Consider the following 19,827-nt stretch of genomic DNA (forward strand, 5'->3'; position numbering starts at 1 on the left):
TGGTTAAAAACTGTTTAAGAGAGAGTTAGTTTCAGCAACTAAGTACTCAAACAAGCAAGTCTGTTTAGCATTCAAACTTCTCTACCCTTTATTTAGGTGAGAAAGAACTAACAATACATTCCCAACAAGCCCCCCACAGCAAAATAAGAGAAGGCCAGAATTGCAATTACTGATATTTCCAAGGTTACAAAAGAAGAGGACGTTCGGTCCTAGCAGAAATACCACAAAGCAAAAAAGGACAAGTCCAATAAAAAAAATTTCAAGATCACCTTTAACAGTGTCTGCAATTTACAGGAACTTTCTATTTTATAACAGCTGTTCTAAGATTTGTCCATGTATTAGTCCTGGAGATACTAGTAACACTGGCACATAATATACTTTAGAGGAACGGGATGCAATTAAGGTTCAAATCATTCACCCTTTAAGTTGCAATGCCTGCAGGAGGGGTACAAGTGGCCCTGGAAACTGAGAATCCCCTCATAGGATTAAAAATTAGAGGCTTGCAGAAGAGACCAGGGATGCAGCCTCCGAGCCGCATGGTTTTCAAGGAAGAAACCCTTTCAACAGAGGGGCCTGATCTGTGTCTCTGTGCTGCTGCCTGGCCTTCCTGCCCTGGCAGAGTCCTTCCATGGCTGCATAGCAGCACTTACTTCAAGTAGTGTCCGCTCCCATTTGGCTTTCCAGTTGGGAATCTATGGACTAAGCATAAAGTGATATTGCAGAGTGGCTTTTCAAAGTTCCATTGCAACAGTTGTTTGGGGTGCTGTCAGATGAACTTCTGTAAGGTCCCACGAATGACTAGAGTGTACTTGGTGAAAACCACCACAGAAGAACCAGGAGTCAAAATATGGTGACATTAAGGAGAAGTATCTCTGGAATGATGGAGCTATATCAGCAGCAGTTTCATTTTGTATCCAAAGTTAACTACTTTATAGGTTTGACAGTTGTAACCCTCCTCCCTTTGTTTATGGCTAGAAGTGAGAAAGTGCCTAAAACCTTTTTCTGTAACAACATGCGGTCACAGCATAGAGGTGGCTGAGAACCACTTAACAGTATATAAACAAGTGTAAAACTTAATCACCCCTATTTCAGTAGCCTTAAATATTGTATAGGTTTTTCTACGTGGAAGAGACATGGTCGTCCGCAGCTAAAAAATAATTCACAGGACTAATTTCATTTCTGGAAGAGGGATTTTACCACAACAATGCTAGAGGGAGGGATATTGATCTGCTCTGTATGATGGCTACCAGGTAGCGCTTGTCTAGACTTGGGACTTGTCAACATGGGGAAATTGAACAGCGTAGCTATAGCAGAATAGTTATTCCACTAGAGCGGTGCCAGTATAACTTCCCTATGTGGACGCTATTCTGGACTAAGAGTGACTAGCTATTCCACTATTACTATGCCAGTCAGCTGCCCCATGTAGGACAAGTGCTAGGAAAAGAGGTTTTTTTTAAAGAATATTTTGCTAGATGTTTTAATTAGTGCTGTTTAAAGTGTATTAGCACTTAAACACTTTTGAAAACATGTTCAACTCCTTGTCAACTCTACCAGAGTTGGTTTTGTGTTTGTTTTAAAAAACAAAAAAACACAAAAAAAAACAGCACATGAGATCTCAGCTAACTTTAAAAAAAAAAAATAATGAAACTCAACTTTTTCTAACTCTTGACAAGGCCCTAGAGAAACTACCCTATAGTGTCAGGTGTATGGTCAAGGACAGTAAACTGGTATGTGTATGTGCACGTGAGGAGTTGTGTTAGTTACTTCTGATACTCTTTCATCCATTAGGAAGAAGAGGATGGCCAAAACATCCCTTCCTCTCACAGATGCAATAGAGCTGAGCAAACACAAGGTTCTGTATCCAACTCAGCAGGGCTGCAGATATTTTGACATTATAGAACACATCTCCTGCTTCAAAATACATACCAAATCAGACTGAAAAGTGCCATTATCCACAGCCACGCACTGAACTTTAAGATTCTGATGTTACTATAACTAAGGCTATAAGTCTTTCACGGAGGTCAAGGATTCTGTGAATTTCTGGGACCTTCATGACTGTGGCAGCTGCTGGTACAGCTGACCCTAGGGCTGCCCGAGCAGCTGGGGTGCTTTGGCGCCCCCTGCCTAGGGTCTCCTGTCCTGGAGCAGCAGCAACTGCTGGAGCGCACACGCCCCTCCTACCCCCAGCAGCAGCGTCTGCAGGAGTGCCTCTCCTCCCCCACCACCTACGGTTTAGTTAGGGTTATTTTTAGTAAAAGTCATGAACAGGTCACTGGCCATGACTTTTTGTTTATTACCTATTGCCTATCTATGACTTTTACCAAAGATACCCGTGACTAAATCATAGCCTTAACTATAATTATATTGTAAGTTAGAAAAAGGAGGTAAGTATCATCGGAAGTTGTGACAATTTGTTTGAGAAAATGAATTTAGTTTTAGTGGAAAGTGAACTGAGAGCCCTCAAACAGGGGTGCCCAACCTGCAGCCCACCAGAGCACTTCATAAGGCCTGTGACTTGCTTCAACACAATATGAATGGAATGGAAGATTCATTAGCATTGTGTCATTATGTTTACATCATTTTAGCTTATACAAGTGTGTAAATAGACAATACTGTACATTGGTATGTATTTAGAGAGAAAACCTAACAAGTTGAACCAGCACCCGCCTCTTCCCACAGCTCCCATTGGCTGGGAACTGGGAGCTGCGGGGGAGGGAGGGGCCATGCCTGCGGACAATCAGTGTCAGCAAAATGTCTCGCAGCCTGCAATGAGATTATCCTGATGGACCGCATGTGGCCAGCAGGTTGCCCACTATTTTGTTGTACTGGAGTTTAACCAACAGTCTACTTTCTCCCTCTCTCAATCCTATCAGGAATTTCTATTTTGTGGGCCTACTCTCCCCCAGATTTATACCTGTGCTGCTACTCCACCAAAGCTGAAATGGTAGTCAGTTTTACTTGGAACCAACGTTTTCCCCAGCACCGCACGAAACAGAAATTAGCTCATACAGGCTCAGTTTTACTCCTGGTTTTCAGTTGTCCTCATAGTTGGGTTTTCAATCAAGATTGTACTATTGCAATGTGGGGTATATAATACCTTGGATATAATTGTACTGAGTTACAAACTGACTGGTCAACCACACACCTCATTTAGAACTAGAAGTATGCAATCAAGCAGCAGAGACCAAAAAAGCAAATCCTGTACAGTACTGTTACATGTAAAAAGATTTGACAAATTAAGAAAACTGTTTTGGCTGCTTGTTTCATTTAAATTAAGATGGTTAAAGGCAGCATTTTCTTCTACATAAGTTTCAAAGCTATATTAAGTCAATGTTCAGTTGTAAACTTTTGAAAGAACAACCATAACATTTTGTTCAGAGTTACGAACATTTCAGCGTTATGAACGACCTCCATTCCCAAGGTGTTTGTAACTGAGGTTCTACTGTACTGAGTACTTCACCCACTCAGATGAACACTAACAAGATTACCACAGCTGAAGTAGAAATTTTGTTTACCCTCATAGTTTCTTTACTTTGTACATTTTACAGCAATTTGTGATAGCCGATTTCACCAAATCCTCTGTATAGTCACCTTCCCCTTTAGTTGGGTCTTTTTCACAGAGCAACAGGGGAGAAAATAAACATGTACACATATAAATATGTAAAACCATGAAAATTGGTAGACAGACTGAAGGATAAGCCTAGGAGACGTAACTCACTTATTTTAAATTGATGGTCAAAAGCTGGCATGCCTTTAACTTTAATTCTAGTCTACCTCAGTAACAGAAACCTAGAGCTGAAAGACTGCAGAAAAAAAGAACAGGAGTACTTGTGGCACCTTAGAGACTAACAAATTTATTAGAGCATAAGCTTTCGTGGGTCACAGCCCAGTTCATCGGATACACAGAATGGAACATATAGTAAGATACATATGGGCTGTAGCTCACAAAAGCTTGTGCTCTAATAAAATTTGTTAGTCTCTAAGGTGCCACAAGTACTCCTGTTCTTTTTGCAGATACAGACTAACACAGCTGCTACTCTGAAACCTGATTTCAGAGTTACTTGATCCTCAGTAGGGAGGATGTTCTAAGCACGATGAGTTTTGTTCTAAGTAGTACCATGTAACACAGGGGTGGGCAAATTGCATGCAGGACCATGAATGTAGGGTTGGGGTTAGGGAGGGAGTGCGGTGTGCAGGAAGGGACTCAAGGCAAGGGGCTGGGGTGCAGGAGGGGTGCATGAAGGGGCTCAGGGCATGGGGTTGGGGTGCAGCAGAGGTTCGGGCTCTGGCCCGGTGCTGCTTACCTTGAGCAGCTCCATTGTGGCAGCAGCACACAGCAGGGCTAAGGCAGGCTCCCTGCCTGCCCTGTTCCTGCGCTGCTCCCAGAAACAGCTGGTACCACATCCCTGTGGCTCCTGGTGGAAGTGGGGCAGCAGAGGGCTCTGCATGCAGCCCTCACCTGCAGGCACCGCCCCCTGCAGGTTGCATTGGCCAGGAACGGGGAACCGCAGCCAATGGGAGTTGAGGGAGGTACCTGCAGGCGATGGCAGCGCATGGAGCCCTCTGCTCCCTTACCTCCCCCGGGGCCACAGGGACATGGTGCTGGCCACTTCCAGGAGCAGTGCAGGGCCAGGGCAGGCACGGAACCTGCCTTAGCCCCATGGCACCACGGGGGGGGGGGGGGGAGGCGATCCCGTGGGCTGGATAAGGCCCAGGGGCCATAGTTTGCCCACCCCGATGTAACTTTTAGCTGGTATACAGCACTTTATCAACAGTTTGAAGAAGCAAGCTTTGCTTAATCTTAAATCTTGCACTTAATTGTAGTCTAGCAATCTCACAGTTTCAGTAGAGGAGATGTCCATGTAACAGGCAGGTACCTAGAGATGATAAATGGCCTTAACTGACTAAATAGAGACACTATCATATATAACAGCAGACCACAGAGGTTTGCAAAGACAGTTAAGACTTAACTATAGTTTGGCATAACAGTTTTTTCATCTCAAAGCTGAAAGAGTCTACTACTCTGCCGCCAGCGTCTCTCTTTAGGACAGGGGAAGGCAACCTATGGCACACGAGCTGATTTTCAGTGGCACTCACACTGCCCGGCTCTACATTTTAATTTAATTTTAAATGAAGCTTCTTAAACATTTTAAAAACCTTATTTACTTTACATACAACAATAGTTTAGTTATATATTATAGACTTTTAGAAAGAAACCTTCTAAAAACGTTAAAATGTATTACTGGCCCGTGAAACCTTAAAATAGAGTGAATAAATGAAGACTCGGCACACCACTTCTGAAAGGCTGCCGACCCCTGCTTTAGGGTATGTCTACATAGCACCTGGAAGGGTGGCTTCCCACCACAGGTAGACAAACAGTAGTGTGGCTATGACAGCAGGGGTGGTGGTGGCTCAGGCTAGCTATCTGAGTATATACTGAGGGGGTCAGTGCTTGAACTCACAAATCTCAGAGTTCCTATACAAGAACTGGTTGTTATATTTAATTAAACGTGCTATCAAAATTTCCAGATGAGTGAGTCCCAACTGCATTAAAAATGCTTGGTTTGTGATGTTGTCTAAATATTCCCTTTTGGAGGCACACAAAGTTACACACTTATACCACAAGTTATACAGAAACTCTTTTCAAAATGAAGAGAGATATTTCTTAAGTAGCATTTATTACCCATTCCTTTTAAAAAAGTCAAAGAACAGCAGCATTTCAGTAAATGTTGCACAGTCTAACTTGTGTCAATTTGGACTACAATATCATGATCACATCCTGCAAGGCCTCATTTTATTCTTCTGTGGCATAAATTTTGACAGCTTTCAGTCATGCCACCATGGATACCTTTCTAAAATATACTATACCTCAAAGGTGTGGGCTTGATACAGAAGTTATTGGGTGAGGTTTTTCAGCCAGTATTATGCAAGAATTCAGACTAGATGATCATAATTGCCCCTTCTGGGCTTAAGACCTACAAATTCCCCAGGTTTCTTTTCCTTTTTTATTTGGATAAGGGTCAGAAGATTCATAAACATTAAATGACTGCAGTGTTGTCTATTTACATCACAAGCTCTTTCTGGGCAGGCACTGTGCCTTCTTAGTCCCACTACCAAAGTGCTCAGCACACTTGAGGCACTGTATAAATAGCACAGAAACCAGAAGTTTAAAAGCAAAAAACAAAACAAAAAAAAACACCACCAGCATGAAGGGATGAAGAAAGAACGTTTCGCGAGGTAAGAGCCAGCGCAGTCTCAATATGTTGCCCGTGATGCCCGGACTTTGGGGGCCGACACCATGGCAGGGGATCACCTCAGTCCAATGCAAGTGAAACGGACGAGGCCTATGGGCAGGACACTCTCGCCCCACGCCGGGGGAGGGTGATGGAAACTGTGAGCAGCTTCTCTCCAGCGGCTGATACTGCCGGCCTAGGTGGGGCTGGACGCAGACTTCCCACAACGGGCTGACAAGGCGGGGGTGAGAACTTTCTTCACCGCCCGGAGCCGAGAGGCCCCTGACCCCCGCCAGCCCAGGCGCGGCTGGGGAGCAGCTCAGAGCTCTGGGGTGACAACTCTCCGCTTCCGCTCTAACTTCGGGGCAGGCGGGCGGGCGCCGGGGCGGCCCCCCCCCAGCTCGAGGGGCGGGGGAGCGAGTGGCAACCAAGCCCCAGACTCTTCCCCCCCCCCGTGTCCCCGCTGCCGGGGGCAGGAGGCGGCGGCGGCCGCTCTCGGTTCCTGCTCCGCCATGTTCAGACACTTGCCCCCTTTCCACACAGCGCGCTCTTCCCGCCGGCGCGACCGCCGCCGCCCCGGCCCCCTTTGCCCGCCCCGCTCCCTCTGCCGCGGGGCCACCTGCACCAGACACACGCCGCTGCCGCAGCCACCGCCCGCCCGGTACCGGAGTGTCCCGCCCGGCCGCCCCGCTCCCCTCTCAGCCACCGCCACCGCCGCCGCCTACCGGACGGCGCCGCCGCTCCTCCTGTCGCCTCCTCCCCGGCCGAGCCTGCTCCGCACGCCCGCTCCCTCTCTCGCTGCCGCTGCCTGGGCGAGGCTTGAAGCCGCCGTCGTGACGCGGACGCTGCACGCCGAGCCTCGCTTTGGTTTCCCTAGCTCGTTCCGGCGGCGGGGGTGGGGGTTGGGGAGAGGTGACCTCTCCGCCCTGCTCCAAAACTGCGCACGCGCGAGCCCTAGCCCGGCGGCCCCTCCCCCGCCTCAGATGGAACCTCCCTCCCCTTCGCGCCCGCTCAGGGTGACTCCCTCAATCCCCTCGCGGGGTAGTGGAGCCGTGCCCGAGAGAGGGCGGGGCGGGCACGTCTCTCACTGGGGGTGTGCTGGCGGGTACGCTAGGGCAGAGGGGTGGGGGCTCGGGGGTAGCACGGGTGGGTTACTGCCCAACACCGTGTGGTTTGTACCTGCCTGTGACAGACGCCTTTGCTATCTGTAGAAGTTGGTCCAATAAAAGCTGTTACCTCGCCCGCCTTGTCTCTTAAGGGTCTGAATCAGCTTTAGCCTGTGACAACGTGTGTAGCTTGTCATGCCAATGGATTCTCACTGACTTGGTCTGTTACGCCACAACCGCCAGCATGCCCTCTGAGGGGTCAGACCCTTGCACTGACTACCCTCTTACCCTTGACTGCCCCACTCAGGGTCCTAGCAACTCACATCAGGGAGATCAAGGGTGGTTGCTGAGCCCAGTTCCCCAATCTCTGTGTTAGAATTTGCATAATCGCAAATACTTCATGATTGGCATTTCTGCGTTCATGCTTGTCATGTACTGCCTCAGAGAGCGAGTTTGGGAAATGAAATAAAGCAAGATCTATTCTTCCTGTGGTATTGCCATCAATCAGGAACTGAAATATGAGAAGGCTAACTCTAGGAACATAGGAATTGCCATATTGGATCAGAGTTATGGTCTGTCTAGTCTTGTATCCAGTCTCCAACCCAGAGAAGCACCATAAGCTTCAAAAAGAGGTGCAAGAAACTCCACAATAGGCAGATAAGGAAGAATCTACTTCCCCACCAAGGTCTCCTCCTAATTCCTAATAGTTACAGATCAGTTAAAACCATGAGATTGGTTTAATACTGATCTCAATGTATAAAGAGCTCCTTAAATCATTAAAAAACTGGGGGGAAATGTAAAAAATTAAAACAAATGCATAGACCCCCTTAATTCTTATCCATGTTTGTAAAGTGCTTTGAGATCCTTGGATAATTGGTATCATATAAACACAAAATATTATGGTTTCAGAGTAACAGCCGTGTTAGCCTGTATTCGTAAAAAGAAAAAAGAAAAGGAGTACTTGTGGCACCTTAGAGACTAACCAGTTTATTTGAGCATGAGCTTTCGTGAGCTACAGCTCACTTCATCGGATGCATAGCATATTGTGGAAACTGCAGAAGACATTATATACACACAGAGACCATGAAACAAAACTTCCTCCCACCCCACTGTCCTGCTCGTAACAGCTTATCTAAAGTGATCATCAAGGGAGGGCCATTTCCAGCACAAATCCAGGTTCTCACCCTTCCCCCCGCCCCCCCCACAGACACACATACAAACTCACTCTCCTGCTGGTAATAGCCCATCCCTCTTTGAAACCTCTCTTTATAATGCGCATGATAATCAAGGTGGGTCATTTCCAGCACTAATCCAGGTTTTCTCACCACCGCCACCCCCCTCCAAAAACTCATGCTCAAATAAACTGGTTAGTCTCTAAGGTGCCACAAGTACTCCTTTTCTTTTTTCTTTTTACAAAATATTATTACTCTGGACATGCCTTATTAAGCCTCCCAACCCTTACAACCTATCATTAGCCTCCACTGCCACAGGGGCAGGGGACCGATTAAAGTAGAAGGAACTATGATCTTTCTTGAGCCTTCCTCCCCCATTCATATTAGTTTTATATTGAATAATATAAAATGCCTTTTTTCTTAAAGTCACAAGTGTTCTCTCTCATTTGAATAATAATGTATTTAAAGACTTAAATGTTAAGAATAAATGATTTATATTTATGGGAAATACTTATTAAGCAAATGGTTAATATGGTGTGTTCAGATAAAGCTCTTGCTTAGAGGAAGTTCACCACTGAGTGTGTGAAACTGACAGGAAGTTACAATGAGATTATTGGCAAAGGGAGTGGGTGTGGAGGAAGCAGAGGCTTTCTGTTTGTAGCACAGAGATAGAAAAGACAAAAAAAAAGATTAAATTTCCCCAAATTGCATGATAGTGGAAAATTATTTGGTATGCCGCTTGGAGTCCATGTAGCTCATGATAAATATATAGTAAATACTATACCTCAGAGTGTTAGAGCAGAGGTGGCCAAAGTGCAGCCAAAAGAGCAAACAGATCACAGCATTAGATGTTCCATCTAGATCCAAGGCACTAAGAAAGTGACAAAGAAGTTCTTATTTTCCCCTTTAAAAATATTTTTCTTCAGAGCATTGCACTAAAATAAAATCCAAAACATCATAAAATCTCTTCCAAAGTCCAGACAAATGTCTTGATGTTTTACAGCTAAAACGCTGTACAGTATTTTGATAATGAACCCTTGTAAGTGACAGATAATTCAAGAGAGCTCAGGTTGCAAAAAATGTAGTACTTTTTTTAGACCCCCTTTCAAGGTAAAAATAATTAAGCTGGGAGACTTTAGTTGCTAATCTAGGTGAATTTGTAATGGTATATTTTAAATAAAATTATATGCGTGGTGTTTCTTGTAAGTATTATTTTCACAGTACATTTACTGAAAAAATGTGAGAATATTTGTGTCTCAGTATTTATTTTTTCTATTTGTATATATTTTTGTCAGCTCCCTCAAAAATTCAATATAGAGATTAAAAGAACAAATTGGAAGACATATCCTCTGCCCTCTGGTTAAAAAAAAAAAACATACACAGCTTTCCTCTGTGAGCTAGTTTAATCGCGTACAGTATTAAGTGCTAATACACATGCTGTTAATTATAACAGGAGTGATAGCAACCACAATGGTTAAGATTTCAAGTTAGTTTCCATTATGAAAATATTTTACACAGTGCCTTTCATTACCAAGTGCTTTACAGACAGTGGGCCAAATTTTGCCCTTTGTCATACCAGTGATCAGCTGGAGGGGGTTGGTGGGAGTTTATGTGAGCCTTTTGTTAACAGAGCTTGGCCTTTGAGTTTTATGAAGGGGAAAATCAGAATTTGTTTAAAAAAATTATCCTTTGTGTTAGTGAAGGTCAGTTTTGCTGGAACTAGGGGTGCTGCCTCACCTCTTGGCTTGAAGTAGTAATAAAAAACACCAAATACATGGTTTCCATCATCAGCACTCCCCTATAAAAATGGTTCCAATACCCCTGTGAGGGTGGCCTTGAAAATGTAAATTGCTGCAAATTGATAACTAGGCTCAACAGAAACAGGCAGCTAGGATTCATTTCTGCAGTAGGATGCTGGGTCTTCCCCCTTCCTCCCTTTTAATGTAACATGAGTTCTTAATTTTGAGGTGTAAGTCAAAGAATCACCTTGCTAACCGTCACCAAAATCCTCAGGCCAAAATCATCACATAATGATGTGACTATGGTGAATGGAATTGGTTATGTTTGGGGAGGGAGGAGGCAAAATATTGATTCACAGACCCACCCTGCTTGTTAAAATGTTTTGGATTTAACGGAGGCTATGTCTACACTAGCACTTTTGTCAGTATAACTGATGTCACCCAGGGGTGTGAAAAAACTATCCTTCTGAGAGACATAAGTTACACTGACAGAAGAGCCAGTGTGGACAGCGCTATGTCGGCAGAAGACGCTTTCCCGCTGACATAGCTACCGCCGCTCATTAGAGGTGGTTCAATTATGTCGATGGGAGAGCTCTTTCCCATCAGAAAAGAGCAGCTATACGAGCGATCTTACAGCAGCACAGCTGCATCAGTACAGCTGTGCTGCTGTAAACTCGCTAGTGTAGACGTGGCCTGAGTCAGCTGGTGGTCCCTAAGGCAACTGCTCCAGTGCAGGTGTATCTCCCAATGTACTTCCCATGTGTGTCTTCCACGAGGTCCTGGTGCAGGGGGGGTTGCACCATGCATAGTCTCTACTCCGCACTTTGCCAGTTGTTCTAGGAGTGCATGAGGAAGAAAGGAGATGGGGGAGTCCTACAGCCACTGCAGTCTGATCTCTCCCTTCCTGGCTTGCCTATCTATCCAGCCCCAGTCTGGAGTTTAAAGAAAGGTATTGGGCAAGAAACTGGAGCCCCATGTATCCTTGATACCACACACATGCCAGTAGAGATCTGCTCATACCAGGAACTCCCATGCCAAGAGAGACTTGCTTCTTTACACAACCCGCTGTACCATCAAGTCACAGGAGTCCCACTCACCCAAGTCCCTTAAACCCTGTTTCCCAACTGATCACTTTTTGTCTTTAGAGAGGATCTGTTTCCCACCTAACCAAACAACCAACCCTCACCCAGAGGTAGCAGGACACCCTATCTACCACAACTGCTAGTAGGGGCTGCAGGACAAACTACAGCTGCTATTATGAAGCACAGCTACAAGGGAGCCACTTAGGGATGTGCTAGATAGGAGGAATCATGGGCAGGATGTGTGTGAAAAGACTGATGGAATTGAGTGTGGGGAGGATGAAAGGACAGATATATTTGAGGTAAGGTGAAGGATTGGTGGTCTTGTGGGAGAAAACTATGGAGTTGGGTTGTTTTATGAGGGGCAAGAGGATTACGGAATTGATGGATTTTTCTGGGAAGTGAGGAAATTATTTTTAAAGAGCTCCTTGATAAAAGGCTGGCAGCACACTACTGGGTAGCACCCATGCAAACCTAACTTTACTCCCATTGTCTTCAGTGGGGTTACCTGGGTGTAACAAGGCAAAATTTAGCTCTGTATGTATATTTCAGTTTAATTATTACCACTGAAACACAGCTATCTCTGAGGTAAAATGTAGCAGCTGCTCTGTGCCAGCAACTCAGAAGTTTAATGGGCATGTGCCAGAGAATGTTATGCTGGCTGCATGCCAATGAACTACTCTGTGTGCTTTTCTAGACATTTGTCCCAAAGGGAATAGAAATGTCACTTGGCCTGTTTGGTTGGATGCTTTACTTTTAGAGGAAGCAAAGTCCTTGTCTCATCTGGTGAGTGGACTGAATGGCTTGAAGCCACAGCTGTTTCTTCCAAGGAAGGTTTACCGTATCAGAGCATGGTTGTGATGGCTTAAATGATAAAGGGACAGCTTCTCAAATTCTCAAAAAGTGGTTGGGGGTATTTTTTGTGAGTTTAGATAGTGACATAGATATTATCTATAATTCAACAATTTCCATTTGATATTTCTGCATATACTAAAGTGTTGGCTTTAATAATACTTTGTCTTGTTATTTGTTCAAGCCAAGCTCAATTTTCTTTTCCCTATTTTTGTATATTTGCATATAGCGCTTTACTAGGGCTATTTAATTCTCTACACACTATCTCTGTGCAACCTCATCTGCTCACATTACTTTAACTACCATTTTTACACTGATGATTCTCAATTCTACCTTTACACTGCTGACCTAACTATCTCCATTCAACCTTGCATCCACTCTCAGCCTATCTCACTGACATCTTCCAGATGACTTGCCATCTTGTCTGGCCATCTTGCCAATTTAACATGGGTAAAACTGAACTCCTGATTTTTCTTCTGAAACCCTCTCCACATCCTCAATCATTTCCCTGATTCCCTCTCCCTTCAGCACTATATCAAGGTCAACTTTCTTGTGATCTCCTTAAAGTCCCTATATAACTTTATTCCTCCCTGCTTATCTACCCATCTCTTATTATGCTGTCTTCATCCCCTCCATTCGGTCCATAATGCCATTCTTGAAGTCCTATTGTTTACGTCTCCCACAAACATCCCCACGGCACCACTTTTTTCCACATTGCCCTCTATGCATGGAACATTTTCTTTAGATGGTCCACAGTGTTACTACCCTTCATTTAAGTACCTCCTGAACTTTTTCTGAAACACCTTCAAGAAACTTGCTTACTAAGTCCCTTGCTTCTCTCTTTCATGTATTTATCTTATAAGTGACCTGCTTGTTTAAATGAGGAAGGTGGTCAGCACTAGGAGGAAAGTATATTAGGGAACTGGATTCATGCGGAAATTGGAATGGGGGGAAACAAGGGGGCTGAACTGTGGAAGGATAATGGAGGCAGAGACAGGATATTGTTCATGTTTAACTTGAAAATAAACCCTATGTAACTAAGAAGACATTTGCTTATCATCACCTTGACCTCTTTGCCTGTATAATGTATAGCTTTTCCTGATCTTACATTTGTTTTTTTATTCTGTATGGTCTTCAGGGTCTGGACTGTCTCTTTTTCTGAATTGGGGAAGAACCTAGAACATGCTGTGCTCTACTGCAATCTAAACAATAACAAACATCAACATTACTTACAGAGTCTGTTTTCCTCTACTTGGTGGAGACTATTTTATCTGAGATAACAGCAGTATGTGTAAAAAGTGTGGAATAAGGTCCAGCATGACTGCTTTCAAAGCACACTACTCAGTATCATAGAGGGATTCAAGAAGATGCCATTAGCCTTGAAACGTAAACTCTTAAAGTAAGGGTTAATTTGGAAACAGAAAAGCCTTCTTTATTTTATTCTCTGTTGAAAAGATCTGTCAAATTGCATTGGGCAGTCAGCTAATCAGATAAGGAACAAGATTGTCACAACAGCAATGTTTTGGGAGGACAAAATTAAGAATAATGTACCGAGTTGGAACTAGAGAGGGAATGTAACTACCTGAGGTGGAATGTAGCCAGGATCTGAGCTAGCACTCCTACCCTTGCAAAATATCTCATGGTATTTTAATGATTTCAAGTGTTAGGACCTTGGCTTTACTTCTCTTTCAAGAGACAGCACTTCCAGCAATGCGTGTGTCATGAGTAACTAGCTCAGTACTGACTCAGAAAGAGGATTACTGCTTCCTGAATCACCAACTCCGCTTCCTGCAGTACCTGGATTTTTCTTAGAAGTCTCCCATCAAAGGCACAACCCCACTTAACTTATAAGAGGGATGAAACCACATTTCAAGATATTAGGACTGCATAGAGTTTAACAAACCAAATCTCAGTTTCTCCCATGTGACTCTGAGTTGCATACTACTGGAAATTGACACAAAGCCTTTCCCTGCTCTGCTTTTATATACTTGGTAGAACATTGCATCTAAAATAAAACCTAAAAAGTGCAGGTAAAGAGAGCACTTGGGCTAAGTCCTGCAGTTCTGCAGTGAAGTAAATGAGAGTTTTGTCTGAGTTAGAACTCAGATGCACGAATAGTGTTGATGGGCTCAGAAGGCACCTGGGTCCAGCCCAACTTGATCAGAAGGTCAGGGCAATCAGTCTGATACAAGGATGGTGTCCTTGTAACTCTGAGACCACTCTTTCCCTTGGAAAGAGAAAAATAATCTTACCTCACCAAAAAAGGGCAGGGTTTAAACTTGAAAAAACAATATTCTTGAACCTTAAAAACTATACTTTGATTTGTATGTCAATTTCAAAATGTTGGCAACTTTTTATTTTTTTTCTTCTTCATATTTGAAATAGTCTTTAAAGGCCAAATTCAAAGCCCATGGAAGTCAGTGGAAAAACTCCCATTGACTTTAACAGTGTTTGGATGAGACCTTAAATTCATTGATCTTCCAAAGTTATGTAACGTTTAACAAAGCTGATATTTAAAAGTTTGACCCAAAATTTAAGCAAAAGTTAGTATATATAATAATGACTGGTCTAAAAATATTGTCTACTTCTTTTGTTGCTAACAGGGAGTTTTGAGAGGGAGTTCTCAAGATGAAGGAGGAACAAATACGGGACCCTTGGGGTAAGTGGATGTCTGTAGTGTGTGTTTGTGTTTGCGGGTTACTTGCTGTTTGCTGAGCTTGTGTTTGTTTGTTTGTTTGCTTGTTTGTTTGAAGGACTGTGTGCTGTGGCCGGCAGTTGGAAGCTGGGAGCTTCTAAACAAGGTTTGAAACCTAGAAGCCTCTGTTCCTTGGCTGAGCCTTAGTCAGGGGGCGGGGCTATCAAGAAGGCCAGGACTTTATAAAGCAGTGAGCAAGCAACCAGAGACAGCTAACAGGGAGTTTGGAAGGGGAGTGGGAAGGGGGCAAGGTACACTTGCCATTCTTTAAAACCTTTAAACTAAACTATAATCAAAACTTCTTGATTTAATCAAAAACCCTATCATTAACCTTGGTAGCTGTAGGAGAAAATGCAGGCAGAAGCCCAGCAGCAGAGTGGGTGGTTATCCTGTTTATTGCACTCAGTGTAGCATATATGATTACCTGCCCTGTGGGCAGGTGGCGTATGTGTGCATTTGGTGCATGGAGCTCCTGGCCCTCAGTGACCGTGTACGGGCTTTGGAGGCCAGAGTGGCGGAACTGGAGGAGCTAAGGGAGGCAGAGAGGCATGCTGATGAGGCTTTCCGGGACACTGTAGATTTGTCCCACCTCCGGTCAGACAGCCCCTGCACTGTTAAGGAGGGTGAAAGGCCCAGAGAAGGAGAGCAGTCAACGGGAACAAAGGGAAACCTTCCCATAGTTGGGACCCTCCTTCCAGATGATGTTGGGGTTTCCTCTCGCACTGAGGTTACCTCTCCGGGGGAGGGAACTCCAGTCATTAGGAAAAGGCAGGTGTTAGTAATGGGGGATTCGATCATTAGAAACATAGATAGCTGGGTTTGTGATGACCGGGAGAATCGTATGGTGACTTGCCTGCCTGGTGCGAAGGTTGTGGATCTCTCGAGGCATCTAGATAGACTTATGTGTAGTGCTGGGGAGGAGCCGGTGGTCGTGGTACATGAAGGTACCAATGACGTAGGGAAGGGTAGGAGAGACGTCCTGGAGGCCAAATTTAGGCTGCTAGGAAAGAGACTGAAATCCAGGACCTCTATGGTTGCATTCTCAGAAATGCTTCCAGTTCCATGCACAGAGCCATGTAGGTAGGCAGAGCTTCAGAGTCTCAATGTGTGGATGAGACGATGGTGTAGAGAGGAGGGGTTTAGATTTATTAGGAACTGGGGAAACTTTTGGGATAGGGGGAGCCTATACAGGAAGGATGAGCTCCACCTAAACCAAAGTGCATCCAGACTGCTGGCACTTAATATTAAAAAGGTTGCAGAGCAGTTTTTAAACTAAGAGATGAGGGAAAGCCGATTGCTGCAGAGGCGCATATGGATCGGACAGAGGAGAATCTATTAATAGAGATTCTCTAGGTTTTAGTCAGGAGGAGGGAATGGAAGAGAAGAAAGCATGGGCCAGATCAGACGAGAAACATTCACATAAAGAATCTGACACATCAGAAAAGGGCAGACAAATAAACCGTGACAAGTTTTAAAGTGCTTGTATACAAATGCTAGAAGTCTAAATAATAAGATGGGTGAACTAGAGTGCCTCGTGTTGAAGAAGGAGGAGGGGGGAGGGATAGCTCAGTGGTTTGAGCATTGGCCTGCTAAACCCAGGGTTGTGAGTTCAATCCTTGAGGGGGCATTTAGGGATTTGGGGCAAAAATTGGGGATTGGTCCTTCTTTGAGCAGGGGGTTGGACTAGATGACCTCCTGAGGTCCCTTCCAATCCTGATATTCTATGATATAACAGGCATCACAGAAACCTGGTGGAGTGAGGACAATCAATGGGACACAATCATTCCGGGGTACAAAATATATCAGAAGGACAGAACAGGTTGTGTGGGGGGCACTATATGTGAAAGAAAATGTGGAATCAAATGAAATAAAAATCATTCCATAGAATCTCTATGGATAGTAATTCCATGCTCTAATAAGAATATAACAATAGGGATCTATTATCGACCACCAGGACAGTGATAGAGAAGATGAAATGAAATGCTAAGGGAGATTAGAGAGCCTATCAAAATAAAGAACTCAATAATAGTGGGGGATTTCAATTATCCCCATATTGACAGGGTACATGTCACCTCAGGACGAAATGGAGAGACAAAATTTCTCGATACTTTAAATGACTGCTTCTTGGAGCAGCTGGTACAGGAACCCAAAAAGGGAGAGGCAACTTTCGATCTAGTCCTGAGTGGAGCACAGATCTGGTCCAAGAGGTAACTATAACAGGACCGCCTGGAAATAGTGACCATAATATAATAACATTTAACATTCCTGTGATGGGAAGAACACCTCAACAGCCCAACACTGTGGCATTTAATTTCAGAAAGGGAAACTATGCAAAAATGAGGAGGTTAGTTAAACAGAAATTAAAAGATACAGTGACTAGAGTGAAATCCCTGCAAGCTGCATGGACACTTTTCAAAGACACCATAATAGAGGCTCAACTTAAATGTATACCCCAAATTATAAAACACAGTAAAAGAACTAAAAAAGAGCCACCGTGTAAAAGAAGCAGGGAGAGATAAAAAGGCATCTTTTAAAAAGTGGAAGTCAAATCCTAGTGAGGTAAATAGAAAGGAGCATAAACACTGCCAAATTAAATGTAAAAATGTAAAAATGTAATAAGAAAAGCCAAAAAGGAGTTTGAAGAACAGCTAGCCAAACTCAAAGGGTAATAATTAACTCAAAAGATAATAATAAAATCACCTTTGCATTACACTGACTCTGTGGCAGAGGTGCATCAGGAGAATCTCCTTGTGTAACTTGCAGTAGCCTGAAGGCTGTTCTAACTTGTGCCCATTGCCAATGATCCCAAGGTGCTATTACAATATCCAAAGATTGCTAGGATGAGGGGGAAGCCCTGGCCATGCCCCTTTGCCATGGCCTTGCTCCCTACATCAGCCACAGGGAGAGGAATAGCGTAGGTGCTGTTACACTGGCTCTGTATCATCTGTGCTGGGGTGATAAAAGCTGTACTGGCTTTAAAGCTCCTTTATGCCAGCAGTAAAGAATTTGGGCCATGATCTTGATCATATAACCTAAAATTAAACTCATCTTTAAAAAATTGTGTTGTGTTTTTATTTTTTGCTTCTCAATGTTGCTTTAAAGATTTATTTGATCCTGCTTTTCTTAACTATTCTTGTTATCTTCTACATAATTCTCTTTTTGTTAAAAAAGAACCAATTGACTTTCATGGCAACTTTGACTAAGAACTGCAAGACTGGTTCCAAAGTGAAAACAATGTTAGCTGCAGTAATTTACTATTTTTCTCTAATGCATATACTGTAATTTATTCCAGACTCCATTATATTTAATTCCATTATTTTATAATATAGTAAACTTTCTCCCTTTTCTTTTTCTGTATCTTTATTTTGTCTCCTTTTCATTTCAATGCAGCAATGTGAAGAAAAGCTTTCAAGCTAGCTCAGGTGTGTGGTTTTGTAATATAATCAACTTTAAGATCATTTTCATCATGCTCTGCTATAGCCTCCATAAAACTGAAACCTATTCTGTGAGATCAGCACTTGATCTTATTTTATTCATTTATGCCCCTTTTGTGGCAGAAAACAAAAAGGGACTGTAGCTGTTTCTTGAAGACACCCTTGTCAAACACCACTTTATTCCAGAGTCTTCCTACATAGTATAGAGTTATGGGAAAGATTCAGCCTCTAATTTATAAGCCAATTTGTAAATTATTCTTATGAGTAACACTATTTGTTCTTTACTTTTACTTTGTAGATTTAGTGCTGGAGTGAAAACCCTGAAAATGGAAACCTTCCATTTACAGAATGTGTTTTGGAGTGGTAGCCGTGTTAGTCTGTATCAGCAGACAGAATGAGGAGTACTTGTGGCCACGGCCAGCTCCAGCTTTTTTGCTGCCCCAAGTGGTGAAGAAAAAACAAAACAAACCAAGCCTGGTTGAGCTGCTGCCGAAGTGCTGCCAAAGAGGACAAGAGGGACTGAAGGGCCCACCGCCAAATTGCAGCCGAAGACCCGGACGTGCCGCCCCGATGACGGACGGAGTGCTGCCCCTTTCTATTGGCAGCCCCAGGCACCTCCTTCCTTCACTGGTGCCTGGAGCGGGCCCTGCTTGTGGCACCTTAGAGATGGACAAATTTATTTGAGCATAAGCTTTCGTGGGCTAAAGCCCACTTCATCAGATGCATGCAGTGGAAAATACAGTAGGAAGATATATATCTCTCTCTATATATATAGATATATATATATATATACACACACACATATACAGAGAACATGAAAAAATGGGGGTTGCCATACCAACTCTTAACGAGACCAATCGATTAAGGTGAGCTATTATCAGCAGGAGAAAAAAAACTTTTGTAGTGATAATCAGGATGGCCCATTTCAAACAGTTGACAAGAAGGTGTGAGTAACAGTAGGGGGAAAATTAGCATGGGGAAATAGTTTTTAGTTAGTGTCATGACTCATCCACTCCCAATCTTTATTCAAGCCTAATCTAATGGTGTCCAGTATGCAGATTAATTCCAGTTCTGCAGTTTCTTGTTGGAGTCTGTTTTTGAAAATTTTTTGTTGAATAATTGCGACTTTTAGGTCTGTAATTGCGTGTCCAGGGAGGTTGAAATGTTCTCCGACTGGTTTTTGAATGTTATAATTCTTGACGTCTGATTTGTGTCCATTTATTCTTTTGCATAGAGACTGTCCATTTTGGCCAATGTACATGGCAGAGGGGCATTGCTGGCACATGATGGCATATATCACATTGGTAGATGTGCAGGTGAACGAGCCTCTGATAGTGTGGCTAATGCGATTAGGTCCTATGATGGTGTCCCTTGAATACATTTTGTGGCAGTTAAAACTTCCCCATGATGCCCCACCTCCTGGCACATGTTTCAGACCGGTTCTAGGGATAAGCAAATAGTTTAATTTTCATGACCATTCTATCCTTGACTTCTATGCTTAAACTGCTAATTAGTGC

At 43.6% G+C, this 19,827-nt stretch overlaps 1 protein-coding gene across 1 annotated transcript in view; it reads right to left on the reverse strand.

Annotated features, from left to right (window-relative positions):
* Nucleotides 1-7,110, reverse strand: part of RAP1B (RAP1B, member of RAS oncogene family) — a 77,725-nt gene extending 70,615 nt beyond the window's left edge. Inside the window, exon 1 of the mRNA XM_074942086.1 lies at nucleotides 6,959-7,110. The gene's annotated coding sequence lies outside the window, so the exon portion shown is untranslated. The remainder of the gene's footprint in view (nucleotides 1-6,958) is intronic.
* Between the last annotated feature and the right edge of the window lie 12,717 nt (nucleotides 7,111-19,827).

The sequence above is a fragment of the Natator depressus genome, chromosome 1, assembly GCF_965152275.1.
Source record: "Natator depressus isolate rNatDep1 chromosome 1, rNatDep2.hap1, whole genome shotgun sequence".
Classification (NCBI taxonomy): Eukaryota; Metazoa; Chordata; order Testudines; family Cheloniidae; genus Natator; species Natator depressus.